This window comes from Oryzias latipes, chromosome 12 (genome assembly GCF_002234675.1).
Source record: "Oryzias latipes chromosome 12, ASM223467v1".
Classification (NCBI taxonomy): domain Eukaryota; kingdom Metazoa; phylum Chordata; class Actinopteri; order Beloniformes; family Adrianichthyidae; genus Oryzias; species Oryzias latipes.
Window position 1 is genome coordinate 25,424,799 of NC_019870.2, and position 15,025 is coordinate 25,439,823.

Consider the following 15,025-nt stretch of genomic DNA (forward strand, 5'->3'; position numbering starts at 1 on the left):
AATTAATGTAATTCCAGCGGATTCTGACCCAGAGAAGATCGGCTTTGCTCCATTATGCAACTCTTTACTAACGTTACTAAGGAACAAAGCCACTTTGCTCCGTATCGGAATCAGTTGATTTATTTTTATTGTGTGAACACTTTGCCATTGTAAAGAGTTGTATTTTAGCATAAGGCTGCTACACCTCAGCTTTATAACCTGCTGGAATTACGTTAATTGAATACACGGTTAAAGATTTATGGACATTCAAAGAACATCAACACTGGAACAAAAGCTCTGGTGTTAAATAGTTAATATGAAGGGTGTAGTTTAGTAGTTTCCCCTTTTTTTTCTAACACAATGTCACTTTGGTGACATAGTGTCATAATCACAGTCATCAAACTAATATTTTTCGAACTCTAAATATGACCTAAGCTCTGTCACAGATTTGGTGAGGTGAAGTGAGATCAAATGTCTACTGAGAGAAAATGGTTTGGTCCATAATAATAAGCGTATAAGATGGAAACGCAACAAAGACGAGAATAGAGGCCCTAAGGAACTTCCACTTGAATAAACTCAAGTGTATTGAGAGGTCAGGTACACAACTAATGGATGTGTTCTTTCTGTTCACCAAAACTCTGTATAGAAGCAACTAATTATAGCTTTCAGGGCTTTTATTTGGAGTAGTGATAAGAAGCTGCATTTACTCAACAAACTATATGTTCTAAAAGATGCTGAACAAGTCACACCAGTAGTCTGTAGACTCTAAGATCTAATGATAGAAAATAACCCTGAATTCATCGTTAAATGCTAATTTGTAAAAAAATAAAAACATTTCTCAACATTAATACAAATACTTTCAATGATTGAGAATGAAAATGAGAAAAGTGGAATCTCTCTTTCACTTGAGCAATAAGTCATTACACATAATTACTGTAAATAATTGAAGGGTGGGAGCTCTTTCCTGCGATGCAGGTTGCCTTCAGATTATCCAGTTTCACCCCCAGGACAGAACTTGCCCTCTGTTTACCCCCCTCTGTCTCGAGCATCTCAAGCTTCAGCAGCAGTAGACAACAAACACTGAAGGACTGGAAACTTTTCAGGAAAAGGAGGAGACTGTGGCCTTTCCTGCACAGAGTTCCTGCTCCAGTTGAGCTTCCTGTAAACTCTCAAGAATGTATTCTCCGTTATCTTTTCCTTCATCTCTTCATGCAAAGGGGCTGGGTAAATTCCTCACCACTTTCTTTGTGCTGGCTTTGAGCTGCACATGGTTCGGTCCACTTGCTAGACTAAATATAGATTAAAAAAGGAATAACTAAGATGGCAAAATCTTTAACGTGCTTTTCCATTTTCTGCTAGAGCACCTCACACATCACTCTCACACATTCACACACACTCACACAGTGCTGCCGTCCAAGGTGCTAATCAAACTACCAGGAGTAATGTGGAGTTCAGTGTCCCTTGTTCAAGAACACTTCAACAGCGACAAGTTTGCAGAGCAGGAACGGAAAATTGCTTTACCTCTGCACCAATGGCCACGCCCATGTAGAAGAGGTCTTGGAAACAGCAGAACAGCACCATGTGGTACCCGTCTTAACCAAATCGCCCAACAGTACCCATCTTGGCTGCTGTTGGGCAAAGGAAGGTACAACCTGGACAGTCTGTTGCAGGGCCGTTGGAGCTGAATCACTATGCCGGCTCCCGGGAGGCCAGCTGGCAGCCAGACAGAGACCCGTTGCAGGATGGGGAGCCAGCCTGCTCGGGTCTCCTGAAGTGTAGAGATAGTTTTCTTATGTTCATCGAGGCAATAAAAAAATAAAGCTTTGGTTTTATTGGTTTTTATTTTTACCCTCTCTGGTTATTGCGGGACAGCAAACCTTCAAACTCAGTCAGAGAGAGAACACAAATGTGGAGAACACATTTGGGACTTTAAGTTTAATTTTAAATACGTGCGGCTAACAGCTTATTAATTCACACCGAGCGTCTTCGCGACTGTTTGATTGACAGCAAATTAACTTAGAAATGCAAAAATGAAATGATTATTTATTACGTGATATTTTCATAAGAATGGCACAAGTTCAAGTCAAAAAAGTCAAAAAACATGATTTTCATCGGAGGCTTTTAGGTTCTAAATGTCAAGTAGCAGGTTTACAATGGGTTATAGCAGGGGTGTCAAACTCATTTTCACTGAGGGCCACATCAGCATAGTGGCTGTCCTCAAAGGGCCAGATATAACTGAAAAATAAATGTAACTACTCCTTAATGTTAAATAACTCATCATTTATTTATTATCACTTTTTAAAGTGACAGTTCCAGTGTCATAGAAAACATATGTTTGCTTGTTACTTTTACATTTGATTCTGTCAGGTTAGGTTATATGAACAGTGTTTAAGTCCTAATGTATAGTTGCCCAATCTGATATTTCAAGTTTAATTCCCCCCAGATATGAATAAACAATTATCAAATAATTAAATAAACAACAATTTTTATTTATTATTTTAAGAAATTAAAAACTTATGCTCTTGCGGGCCACATAAAATGACATGGAGGGCCAGATTTGGCCCCTGGGCCTTGAGTTTGACACATGAAATCCTCTTCACCGTTATCCACCTTTGTCATGGTAGGGAGAACACACCCAAGTGAGGATCAGGTCATCTGGACCCCTCATAATAACACAAGGGTTAAAATTACTAGGTAATATTTTGGCTGTTTATTTATCAATTGCAGCCTGTGAGTTCACAGCTTCTTAGACATTTCCTATACTAAGCATGATGGGGGAGGGGTCACTCAGTCCAACTTTATGTAAGTGGTCAATGCTTCTAACTCGAGGTTCCAGGGCTCAAAGCTAAAGAACCAAAACAATTCTGACCTCACAATCTTGATGATTTTACAGTCTGTTTTGGTTTCCTAAGTCATAATGTCCCACCGTCACATAAAAACCCCACTGACACGAAACTACATGCCGCACCTACAAAGAGCATGAAACTAGTGACGCGGCACCACACCTGCACTCCATAGGCCACGCCCACATACCTGCCAGAACCAGGAAATAACGTTACATGGCCTTCACCGAGGCTGAGCTCGGCTAAGGAGCGTCTTTGTTCGCTTTTTAACATCTAGTCTTTCGTGGAGGAGAACCGCGCCGCGGACTCTCAACACCGCGATCAGAAACACCTGCACCAGGTAAGAAGGCTCAGTCCGGTCCGGCTCGGCTCGGCTGGCGCAAATGTTGTTCCCTCCGCTCTGTCTGTCTGCCATGTTTGAACACCACCCAGTCTTTCAACGGCCGCGAGTAACCGTGTCACAGGACCGAACCGATTCGTTCTGAATAATGAACAATAATGAACAGTTTGGGCCGGATCGCGGTCTACCGAAGCCCCCCGAACTGGACTGAACTGGACTCACGCTCGCGGCCCGCAGTGTAATAATACCGCACGCGCGCACGCACAGTTTTCTGCGTCCTTCTTACTTCCGGAACCTTCCTGTGACCCGACCCACAGTTCCACGTCGAACTAGTGATGCAGGTTTGTTTTCTGGACCACAGAGCCACTGATTTCCTGAAATGTTCAAACTCAGGCCTTCCACTCTGAAATGATTCAGCAACGACTAACACAATAATAATCACAATAAATCATACAGAAGCTAAAAACAGTTGACTGAACCCAATGGTTTATACATGTCAGGACAGGCAGGTGAGCAGACACTTTGTCTAAAAAAAAAAAAAAAAAATTTTTGGTGTATTTTAAAGAAGATTCTAACAAATAATGTGTCTGATGTGGTTTTATTTGCAGTTTCCATTGGTCTGCTGAATACGTCCCTTCAGGGAAGTTCAGCCGTTCAGCCATGTAGTTGTTCAACATGTTTAAACAGGAGAACTGGAAAGATTTCCGTCAAACCTTTTGTTAACATGCAGACACAAATGGAAACCTCACAAAAGACCTATTTAATTATCCAAAGCTTCTGCTTTTTAGTTTGCCAGTATATATATACATATATTTGTCCATAAATGTCTTGATCCAAATTTAAAGGTTAAGCAACATGTGGGGTAAAAAATTGGAACTGAGCAGGGCAGAAGAACGTATGGATGAGTTTCATTTTCATTGTGCTTTTTGTCGATCCTTTTTCTATTTAAGGCCTGAAGTGAGCAGAGTGTGACTCATGCCTGAAGTCATGGATTGACGTGAGGACAAAGACTTTTAGAATTTGACAGTTACTCTGTTACATGTTATGACTCATCTAATCACCATCACACAGTTGAAGTTAGAAAATATATAACTATTGGGTATTGGTATCCTAAAAACTGGAGTTTGGATTAGCATCTAAACATGTTAGTTAGGTTGTAATTACATTGATTTAGGCTTTTCTGAGTAGCGTCAGTTTGTTCTGATCCAGTGTGGCCTTTACAGCTCAGCCCAGTTATGGTATGAAGGACCAAAGCACATTAGATCAATGGCTTTTTGAAAAGTACATATTCAAAAATCAACTAAGCTTTCAATGAACTTCGTTTTATTTTTTTTATAATTATTTAATGCTGAGGCAATACATAAGACAAAAATGAGAAAAAAGGACAATGATTTGAACTAGTGTGTACATATTCTTATTTTATAAAAGAAAAACATTCTGATTAAGAAAGCCATTTCATCTGGTATATTCCAGTGGTCTGGGTAGAAGAGGCATTGTTGTATTTTCTCATGGGTTTTAACTCTTTTGTTTTAAAAATTCAGATGTTTTCCACTGTTTTTGTCCTGTTCTACCTGTAAGACTGTTGGAACTGAGAAACTTCAGAAGAACAGAATTCTTTGAAAACCCCTTTTAAAAAGAAAAACCCTGTAAAGCAAACACATTTCCTATACTCCTCATAACATTTGAGGTGTTAACCCTTTAACACTCCAGTTTTAGCTCCAGTGTTGACATTCTTCCAACTCTTCAATTGTTTATGCAATTACCCGGTAATGTCATTCCAGCAGGTTCTGAACTTGAGAAAAGCAAGCTTGTGCGGTTATGCAACACTTAACAGTAGTGAAGTGTTAAGGCAATCAACGTAAATCATCAGATTTTTGTCACGGAGAAAAGCTGCTTTGCGCGGCCGAAGCCGCTTTTCTCCACGTCAGAATCAGCCGATAGATGTCGAATGCGTGAACGGCCAAAGAGTCGTGGTATGTCAAAGAGCATGTTTTATTTAGGTGTCGCCGGCAACAGGATTGATTGGAAAAACCACAGCTTCTCCTTGCTGAATTGTTCAAAACAGTGAGATTGAATGAAAGCTCAATTCTTTTCAAAAATAATCCTGACTAATTGAAAAATAATCAATAGATTATCCACCAACCAAAACAGTATTTAGTTACAGCCCTAATCCCTGCCCTGTTTCCTTCTGGAGTCCCATCATTGAGGTCTCCCTCTTTTGTTTTGTTTTTAGCTGTGGAGGAGCTGCTGCTTGCTCCTGCGCGATGCCGTTCTTACAGTGCCTGAAACCATGAAAAGATGCTGCTGACACTCTGTTGATTCCAACTTTCTGTCTGAGTGATCATTGAAGCGCCGTAGGCACAGCTGTAGGTAGACGGGTGGGGGATTTTATGGGCTGCGGCCATAGTCTGTGTGTGCAGGTCAGTGCTTGTCCTGACTGTTCTTTGCTGTTTCAGAGGCATTTCCACTTATTTCAAAAGATTCTAAGAATTGAATTAAGATATTAAAAGGACATATTAAACACGCTCCTAACAGATTTTTCTTAGAGCAACCAAACTGGATTTTTATAACTCCCCTTCGCTGCTTGATATATTTAAAGTTAATGGCTGTCACTATAAGACAGTGTTGGGGAATAGAGAGAAATAAAACTGAATGCACCTATTATGAAATAAGTCTGTATGCAGACAATGAATAAATGTACAATGATCTGTCTGTTAAACTGACAAATGTTGATAAATTGTCATACATTTTCACTACTGAAAAAAGTCAGTTTTATTTTATTGAAGAGTAGAGGACAGAAAGTAAGACCTTTGCCATGAAAATCAAGCGATGTTTAATATGTTGTTGTTTTAACTTTACTCTTATGCAGCCAGACTACCTCCAGTCAGTAAAACATTACATTATCTTCATTTTGTATTACAACAGTCTCTCTTTTATGGTAAATGGCGTATTCTTCTATAGTGCTTTCTTCCTTCCCCAAAGCACTTTACAGTCACAAACCCATTCACACACTAGTGGCGGCACCAACCTTCCAACAGAGGCAAGGTGGGGTTCAGTGTCTTCCCAAAGGACGCTTCGACACATGGGCGGGCAAGGTGGGAATCGAACTAGCAATCTTCCGATCAGGGGTCATCTGCCCTACCGCTACACCACAGCCGTTTATATTGGCAGTTATGCCCTAAAAATTACCTACAATAGGTGAAATCAGCAAAGTAGTCAAATTTATTGACTAATACAGATATATTAGGGCCATAAAACTCCCCACTACACACTTTAAAGACTATTCTCCGACATAGGCCTACATTAACATTTTTACACTTCTCTCTCTTGTTTAAACTTTGAGATCATACCTTCATATAAGTCCACTATTAAAGAATGAAAACAAAGATTTGCTAGCGATGGAGGAGTTATGTCGATTTTGCAAACTGAACACATTCTGTGCAACGGACATCAATCAATCAAACAAACTTTATTTATAAAGCACTTTTCATATAAAAGTTTAACACAAAGTGCTTTACATTTAAACAAAATAATATAAAAACAAGCACGAAAATTAAAATAAACAAGCACAAAAAGAAGTACAGAAAAATAAAAATAGGGCCCCCCCCTCCCCGTACCTACACAACCCCCCAGTTCTTTCACATCTCCCACCCCCCTACTGATGGGGAAAGACAATGAGTAAGAAGAAATAGGCTGAGGACGAAAACAAGATGTTGGAAACGCTAATAATTGGAACCTCCCTCTCTGTGAACAGCCGCATAACCAGCCAAATGCAGCATCACAGGCGGGGACCGCTCCACCACAGCTAAGCAGTGATTCAGGTCCCCATCCAGAGCCCTAGTGGCTGAACAGCAGCCGACCCAGAGGGAGAGGTTCCAGCTGGGGAAGCACTGGAAAATAAATAAAAAATGAAAGAGATTGAAAAAATTAACTTATTGATAAAAGCAATAAACAATAAAACACTGAAATAAGGTAAATTAAAATTAAAATAACACATTAAAATCTAGTGTAAGTTCATAAAAAAAGATAAAATGGATAAATACAAATAAATACATAAAACAAACAAATAAATAAATAAAAGTAGTAAAAAATTAGCTAAAAGCCAGGTTAAAAAGATGGGTCTTTAGTCTTTTCTTTTAATGCTCTCTGCGGCTCTCAGGTCCTCTGGCAGACTTTTCCATAAACAGGGTCCATAGTGTTGAAAAGATGCTTCTCCATAGGTTTTGGTTTTTACAGTCGGAATGGTTAACCAACCAGTGCCAGAGGACCTCAGGGTCTGCGAGGGCTCATACTTTACTAAAAGATTGGATAAATAAGAAGGTCCAAGACCGTTAAAACATTTAGAAACTGTTAAAAGTATCTTAAAATCAATCCTGAAGCATATGTGGAGCCAATGCAGGGATTTTAAAATTGGGGTGTTGTGAACCCACCTCCTGGTCCTGGTGAGAACTCGAGCAGCAGAATTTTGGAGAAGCTGAAGGTTCTTAATGTTGGTTTTTGGAAGACCAGCAAGCAGGGCGTTACAATAATCAACTTTACTCCTGATGAAAGCATGCATTAGCATTTCCATATTAGCAAGAGAGAGTAGTGGGCGGACCCCAGCTAGATTTCTGAGATGATAAAAAACAGTTTAACCACCTGTTTTATATGTGGGATAAACTTTGGCTTTTAGTCGAAAATAACGCCCAGGTTTCTGACTGTTTCTGAATGGCTTAATGAAAGTTCTTTCAACTTCAGAAACTCTCTCTCTTAGCTTCGGGACCAATAACTAAAATTTCGGCTTTTTCCTGGTTGAGCTGCAGAAAATTATTTGCCATCCATAATTTCACATCTAAGATACAGTTAAAAATTGCTTCTATTGGTCTTGTGTCATCAGGAGACATAGCTATGTACAACTGGGTATCATCAGCATAGCTATGAAAACTGACGTTGTGGCTTCTGATGACATTTCCCGGAGGAAGCATGTAAATGTTAAAAAGCAAGGGGCCGAGGATGGAACCCCATGGACCCCAGAAAAATATGTGTCCATGCTTACCATAAAGTTTCTCTCCATGAGATACGATTCGAACCACTTGAGAACAGTCCCTGAAAGGCCAAGACTTTTAAGTCTGTTTACAAGGATCAGGTGATCAACAGTATCAAAAGCTGCACTTAGAGCTAACAGAACTAGTACTGAGAGCTGACCTGAATCCAAGGCACATCTAACATCATCAGCAATTTTCAACAAGGCTGTCTCTGTGCTGTGGTTCGTTCTAAAGCCAGACTGGTTTATCTAAAAAAAAATTGTTTTGTAAGAGAAACTCGTTTAGCTGAATAAAAACAAGTTTTTCTAAAACCTTACTTAAAAATGGCAAGTTGGACACAGGCCTCTTGTTATTAAAAACTGAGGGGGCTAAATTCGTTTTCTTGAGTAGTGGTTTCACCACTGCAATCTTAAAGGTAGCAGGAAAAATACCTGTCTGTAGAGAGGAGTGCATGGTTTTTAAAATCTCACTCTCAAACAACCTGTAAAATCATTTTAAAAAGTGATGTAGGGATGGGGTCTAAAGAACTGGTTGTTGGATTAACTTGGAAAAAAACTCGACCAAGTGTTGCAGCTTCGACCAGGCCAAAACTGTCCGATGCTTCCTCATGTAAAATCAAGTCATCATTTCCAATAAAAAGGCTTTTCTGTCCATTTACAATGTTAGATCTGACAGAATGGATCTTGCTCCTGAAGTGGTCTTCAAAGTCCTCACACAATGAGGCGGAGGCTGGCATTGTGTTTTTATTCACATTAGAGTTGATTAAATATTCAATTGAGGTAAAGAGGACTCTGGGGTTATTTGTTATTTACAGAAATGATGTTCGCAAAGTAGGAATTTCTGGTCTATTTTACTGTTTGATTATATAGTTTTAGTTGGTTTTGGTATAACTGATAATTTATTTCAAGTTTGTGTTTTCTCCAAAGTCTTTCGGCAGATCTACAACGTCTCTTCAATTGTTTAATTTCCTCAGTTCTCCGAAGGGGGTGTGGGTTTGATTCTTATCTTTTTAGATTTTAGTGGAGCAACTGAGCCAAGACTGAATTTTAATTTACTGTTAAAACTTTCAACAAGTAGATCACAGGGGGCTGATAAGACAGGTGGAGAGTTGGAGCCAACAGATGTAATACATTTTTTGACCACTTCTTGAGTCAAGTAGCGTTTCTTCACCGTTCTCACAGAGGTCTCTTGTTCTGTAAAACTAGTGATGTTAAAAAGCACACAGTAATGGTCAGATACAGCCAGGTCCACAACAGTAGACACACTTGTAGGTAAACCTTGACTGATGACGAGGTCAAGAGTGTTGGGAGTCGGCTGCATGACGTGTTGTTTCAAATCAAGAGAAGCAAGCAAGTCCAAGAACTGAGTAGTGCAATAGTCGAGTAAGCCCTGGCTGCAGCCTGCAGAACTGCTCAACATAGTGGAATGCTGGAACGCTGAGGAATGTGAACACGCTGTGGAATGTTAACCCCGCCCACATTGAGCCCGTGCATTTGATTCACCTTCGTCAGTGCAGTTGTGATTGCAGGAAAGGGGAAGAATCAGTGGAGCACATTTTGTGTCATTGGTAATTGTATGAGGAAGAAAGAGAACAGAGGGGGGGGGGGGAATTTGAATGGTGCAATGTTTATTTTTATGTACATTCAAAAAAATGATTCAAGCCCCTCTTTCATGTAACACAATAAAATTCTGTTTGTTTTATTTAGAAATATTTATTTTAAAAGAATGTATCTACATTTAATTGACCTAACACAAAATGTATTAATAGTTTCCCCGATAACTCCAGTAATCCAAAATAATTGAGTTCAAGTAAGGGGCATGCTGTTGAATGCTGTTTTCCTGTTTCTCTTTATTTATTCTTTTTGCCGTCTTACGGCTACAATTTTTCACCTATTTTAACCATTCAACTATTAAAATGTTCAACTCCTTCGTCTAATGCCTGGTATGACTTTTGGTCCTTCAAATCCTTCGACTTTTCAAAAGTGAAAACTTTCTGTCGTTTTTTCCAGGTAAAATCGAACTGTGGCATGAAATCGTTTCAACTCAGCTTATAAGACGATACACGACGAGCCTCATTTATGTAAATAATGAATCTATTTGTTTATACCGGCGGCTTTATGATGGCACAAAAGTGTAAGCTCAGTGGATTAGTTGGCGGGTATACAGAACATCCAGAGGTTCTGAGTTCGAGGCTGGCTTCAGACTATTGTTGCATGGTTTTTTATCTTGCCTTTCTTGATAAAATTGAGTTCGACTAACTCAATTATATTTCGTTACATGGAAGAATTTTCTTTGAGGTGGGGTTACTCATATTTATTGGATAGAAATCCTGCCCACAATTAAATTGAGTTCATCCAATGAGTTATTATTTTGAGTCCGTGAGGCCAGACAAAATTTATTAACTCCCTAATACATGCACATGGAAACTTGTAAAAGGCATAAGAAGACAGCAATCACTGTATAAATTCTCTAATTCAATTAAATATTTGTTTTTATTTAGTGCAAATTCGAACTACAGACGTCTCAATGGGCTTCATACCGGTAATTGCAAGGTAAACATACAATGAAAAAGGGATCATGAATACAAAGAATGGATTAGGATAATACTAAACTTTAACAAAACAGACTAACTAAACTGATATTCCCCCCTTCACGGTAAGGAAAAACTCCTTAAAAACCGGTAGGTGGCAATATTGCACATGGAAACTTGTAAAACCAAAGAAGACGGGCTCAGCATGGGCGGGTTAACATTTCACAGCGTGTTCACATTCCTCAGCGTTTCAGCATTCCACTATGTTGTGCAGTTCTGCAGGCTGCAGCCAGGGGTAGTTGCAATAGTCCGACTTCCTGTCTATATGCAGGTTAAAATCACCTGTTATTAAAATTATATTAAAGGAAGTGTGGACAGATGCCAAAAACTCAGAAAACTCCTCAATAAAAACAGAGCTTGGTTTGGGTGGTCTGTATACTGTGATGCGTAAAATTGGAGGGCTGTTAAAAACAAAGGCGTGATGTTCAAAGCTGGGGTACTCATCTAATGAAATTTGCTTTGCTGCAAAGGAGTTGGACATTATAGATGCAGTACCCCCACCCTATTTGCCCTCCCTGGTTGAAAAAGCAAAACTAAAATTGGGTGGAGAAGCCTCTGTGAGAACAATAAATGCATCCGTGCTCAGCCATGTTTCAGTTAAAAAGAGTCCATCAATATTATAATCAATGCTAAAATAATTTATAATAAAAGTTTTGTTAGACAAAGATCGAACGTTAGAAAGTGCCATGTTAAGGGGGGGGGGGGGGGGGGGGGGGGGTTGTGGAAGCTGCTCCCTCAAGCTTTGGTGCTTCCTTCAGTGGACGAAGCCAGTTAATGTTTGCTTTTCTCCCTGCACGCCCCCTCATAGAAGACCTGTCTGTAATAATAGTCTTAATGGGCTGGGGGGGGGGGGGGGGGCAGCAGGTTGTGGAAAGGAATCACTGTTGATAGTTGAAGCAGTTTCTTGGGGAATGTGAGGGGGTGATACCACATCCAGTCATTCACTGGCATGAAGTACTTGATTGACACTTGTCTGCAGCTAATCTGGACGCAGAACACAATGCATTGTAAAAAAAAAAAAAAAAAAAAGCAATATAGCTCTCAAAAAAAGTGAAAGATGAATCGCAGTATTGCAAGGAACCCATCTACATGGATGGTCAATGGCTTAGACGAGTCAAGTAGTCTACCTAAAGCACTGCTACAGTCAGTCCATTACTCAGCTATTCTGATCTTCTGAGGGATGTGATGTTTTCTGCTCTTATGATTAAGTCTAGTGTAGTAATTAAAATCGGCTTAGTCAATGATGTATGCATGTTAATTATTCTTGGCTTAATTATCTCTGAATGGTGTTCTTTTAATACTCTCAGGTCTTTCTACCATCATTAGCGGCCTATTGTTTTGTCAATGACTAACAGACATTGTCAATCCACATTATTAGCATAGTGATCCGCATTTTCTTCTAGCATCTTTAGTTAGCCACTCTTATTTATCTTTTTTTTGGTTAATTTAATTAAATTTTACGCCCCGAATAAGGCGTACATCAGTTGATAGCCTGAGCCTTGAATTCTCCCCCACAAACACACCCCCAACATTGTAGGCGTCAGAGGTCCAATGGGCCCAAATTTTCATGGTATAATTCAAATTTAAACACTTTGCGGGAAACTGTTTGTTAGCAGTAATGTTTAAGTGCGAAAAGGGACACAGAAGAACCATACAGCAACCAGTAGGGAAGTTCCCCTATCAAGTAGCCCACTTCCATGGTTTTTTTTTTTTTTTTTTTAGGGTCCCCTCCCCGAACACTTTACCAACTTTCGGTATAGGCAATGATGGGAACAGAGAGCAGGTTGGAACAACCTCCAACTCTCATCACAATTTGTTTTAACCCCATCCCCTTTCATGCAGATGAATGCATTATCTATTCCCTGCCTATTACCTGCTTTTCATGTCATTAGAATGTCATCAGAAATCTTGCTGTATAAATAATCAGTTTGTGAGAGTCTCATCAATCGCAGATAAAGGTTGGACTTTGACTCAACAGGTGAACATCCAGATTTTATTTTATGTTTACTCATGCAGGAAAAGAAGCCACTTAATACTTACATCCACTGCCCCAGCATTCCCTTTTATTTCTTCACAACTACTTACTGTTTTTATGCATATTGTTTTGGAGAAAAACGAACAATACATTTGCAGAAAAAGAGGAAAGAAAAGTGAATACTTGAAGATAAAATGGCAGTCTTTTTAGTCTTTGTTCTGATTGTGCTTTGTGTACTCAGCAGCGTTATCCCTGCAAGGATCTCCATGTCTGCTGATGATCCAGGTCCCAGATCCTGTAGGGACTATGTGCAGACTGATTCCGTTAGTCGCTTTCTCCCTGCACTCCCATCACAGATTTGTTTGGCATGTGTCCCTCCATCTGGCTCGCACATGCCTCGCATTTAGATATTGCATAATGGCCTTAGTAAGGCAGCACTACAATTTTACTATGGCATGTGGCAAAGTGACAAGACTCTGACAAACGAAATGCTTATGTAAAAGCATTAAAAAAGACCAAAAAATGAAATACATTCTTATACCATGGAGAATGGAGGGGTTCTGTTTATATTCATTAAATGTTCAAAGAAATGAAATTATAATCTTATCTGTCGTTTGTCCTGAACAGGGTTAAAAACCGAAACAGGCCCAAACGCATCCCTTGCTGCACTTTAAAGTTCATGGCTGGACACAAAGTACACATACCACTGCAGTGGATGGCGTTGTTTGCTACTGTCAACCTTGACACTCATAACATTCAGTGTTTGCCTGCATCACTAATAAACTTCTATCATGTTCCCTATATACCAAATTTTTTTATATTCCTTTCATCCAACACTGATTTTTTTCTTTTCATACCTAAAAAGTACATCAGCCTGTCCATTAAGTGCATCTCCAACTCTTTCTTACTATCGCTGTTGTCTGTAGTCTGTATAATTTAGTGTTTTTTTGTTGTTGTCATTGTTCAGTTCACCCCAGTCTTACCTGCATTCTCATTGGCTGTGAAAAGGAGAATGAGGCTGATAGGTCCAACAGTTCCCATGGAACATTAGTGGCTAAAGTCTAAGACTGCCACTCAAGTTGGTCTGTAGATCTTCCATTGGAAAAACATTTGTGCATGTCAATCCGCTCATACGAAGACCTGAGTTGTTATCATTTTAGTAGCAATTTGTTGCAATTTGATTCATATCATAATTGGTGGTTGACGATATGATTCATAGTTGATATTGATTCATTTTGAACAATCCGATCCTAGACTGTAAAAATAATGGACGAATTGAGGTCCGGCTCGCGCGAAATGAGGTCAAATCCCTCACCATTGCTTCCTGATAGGGACGCCGCCATGTTGAAACCAGTGGACAGTGATGGGTATGAGTCGCTCTGAGTCATGGTATCTAAGACAATGACTGCCACCAAAGTTTGAGCTTATCGTGAGTCCCCACTAGGCCTGCACAATAAATCGCAAATTTATCGTAATCGCGATATCAAGCTGTGCAATACGCATATCACAGAAGTCAGCGAAAATTACAATAAGTGGTTACCTTAAATGTGCTAAAACAATCTTATGGCAGCTTGAAGTATTTAGCGAATCAAATAAATCCCTTTATGCATTTGACCAATCGGATGGAGCCCTTTTATGTTAGATGTTCGCCTATGTAGACAAGGGTCATTGGTAGTGTAATTTAAGTTATGTTGACTCCTATTTGAATTAAACTGTTGCAGTTAAATGGAAATTATGTTTTTGGTTGTTTTACTATTTTTTTCATGCATTACAAGTTATATCGTCATCGCAATATTGATCATTGGTATCGCATATCACATGTTTTCCTCATATCGTGGAGCCCTAGTCCCCACCTCTTTCCCCACCTCTACCTCTTGAACGCTGCGTTTCCATTGACTATGAAATTGTGCAAATTGAATTTGCAATACTAAGTTAACCCAGTGGAAACACTTTTTTCAAATTAAGAGTCACATGTCCAACAAAAGCCAGCTTGGGCCTCCTAAATGTTATATTTTTCTTCTTTTCATCAAGACAATTCTAAAACGATTCTGTAGTTTGATTCTTGGTTTTATTTTTCCCTCTTGAACTAGTATGGGTCACAGAGACACTGAAGTAGTGGCAGAAAGATGTTTTTGCAGCAGGAGAGTGAAGGATCTCATAAAGCCAGACATGGAAATGTAATTACCGATGCTTTTGTAGAGATTTTTAAAATTAATAAATCCAATCTGGTAAATGGTAAATGGCGTATACTTATTTAGCGCCTTTCTTCCTACA

At 39.4% G+C, this 15,025-nt stretch overlaps 1 protein-coding gene across 2 annotated transcripts in view; it reads left to right on the forward strand.

Annotated features, from left to right (window-relative positions):
• Positions 1-3,002: 3,002 nt before the first annotated feature.
• The window catches only part of tjp2 (tight junction protein 2), a 47,733-nt gene continuing 35,710 nt past the window's right edge, over positions 3,003-15,025 (forward strand). Inside the window, exon 1 of one of the 2 annotated variants that reach the window (XM_023961030.1) lies at positions 3,003-3,162. The gene's annotated coding sequence lies outside the window, so the exon portion shown is untranslated. Of the gene's footprint in view, positions 3,163-5,510; positions 5,529-15,025 lie in introns of those variants that run through there. The other variant, XM_023961031.1, reaches the window with a different exon arrangement.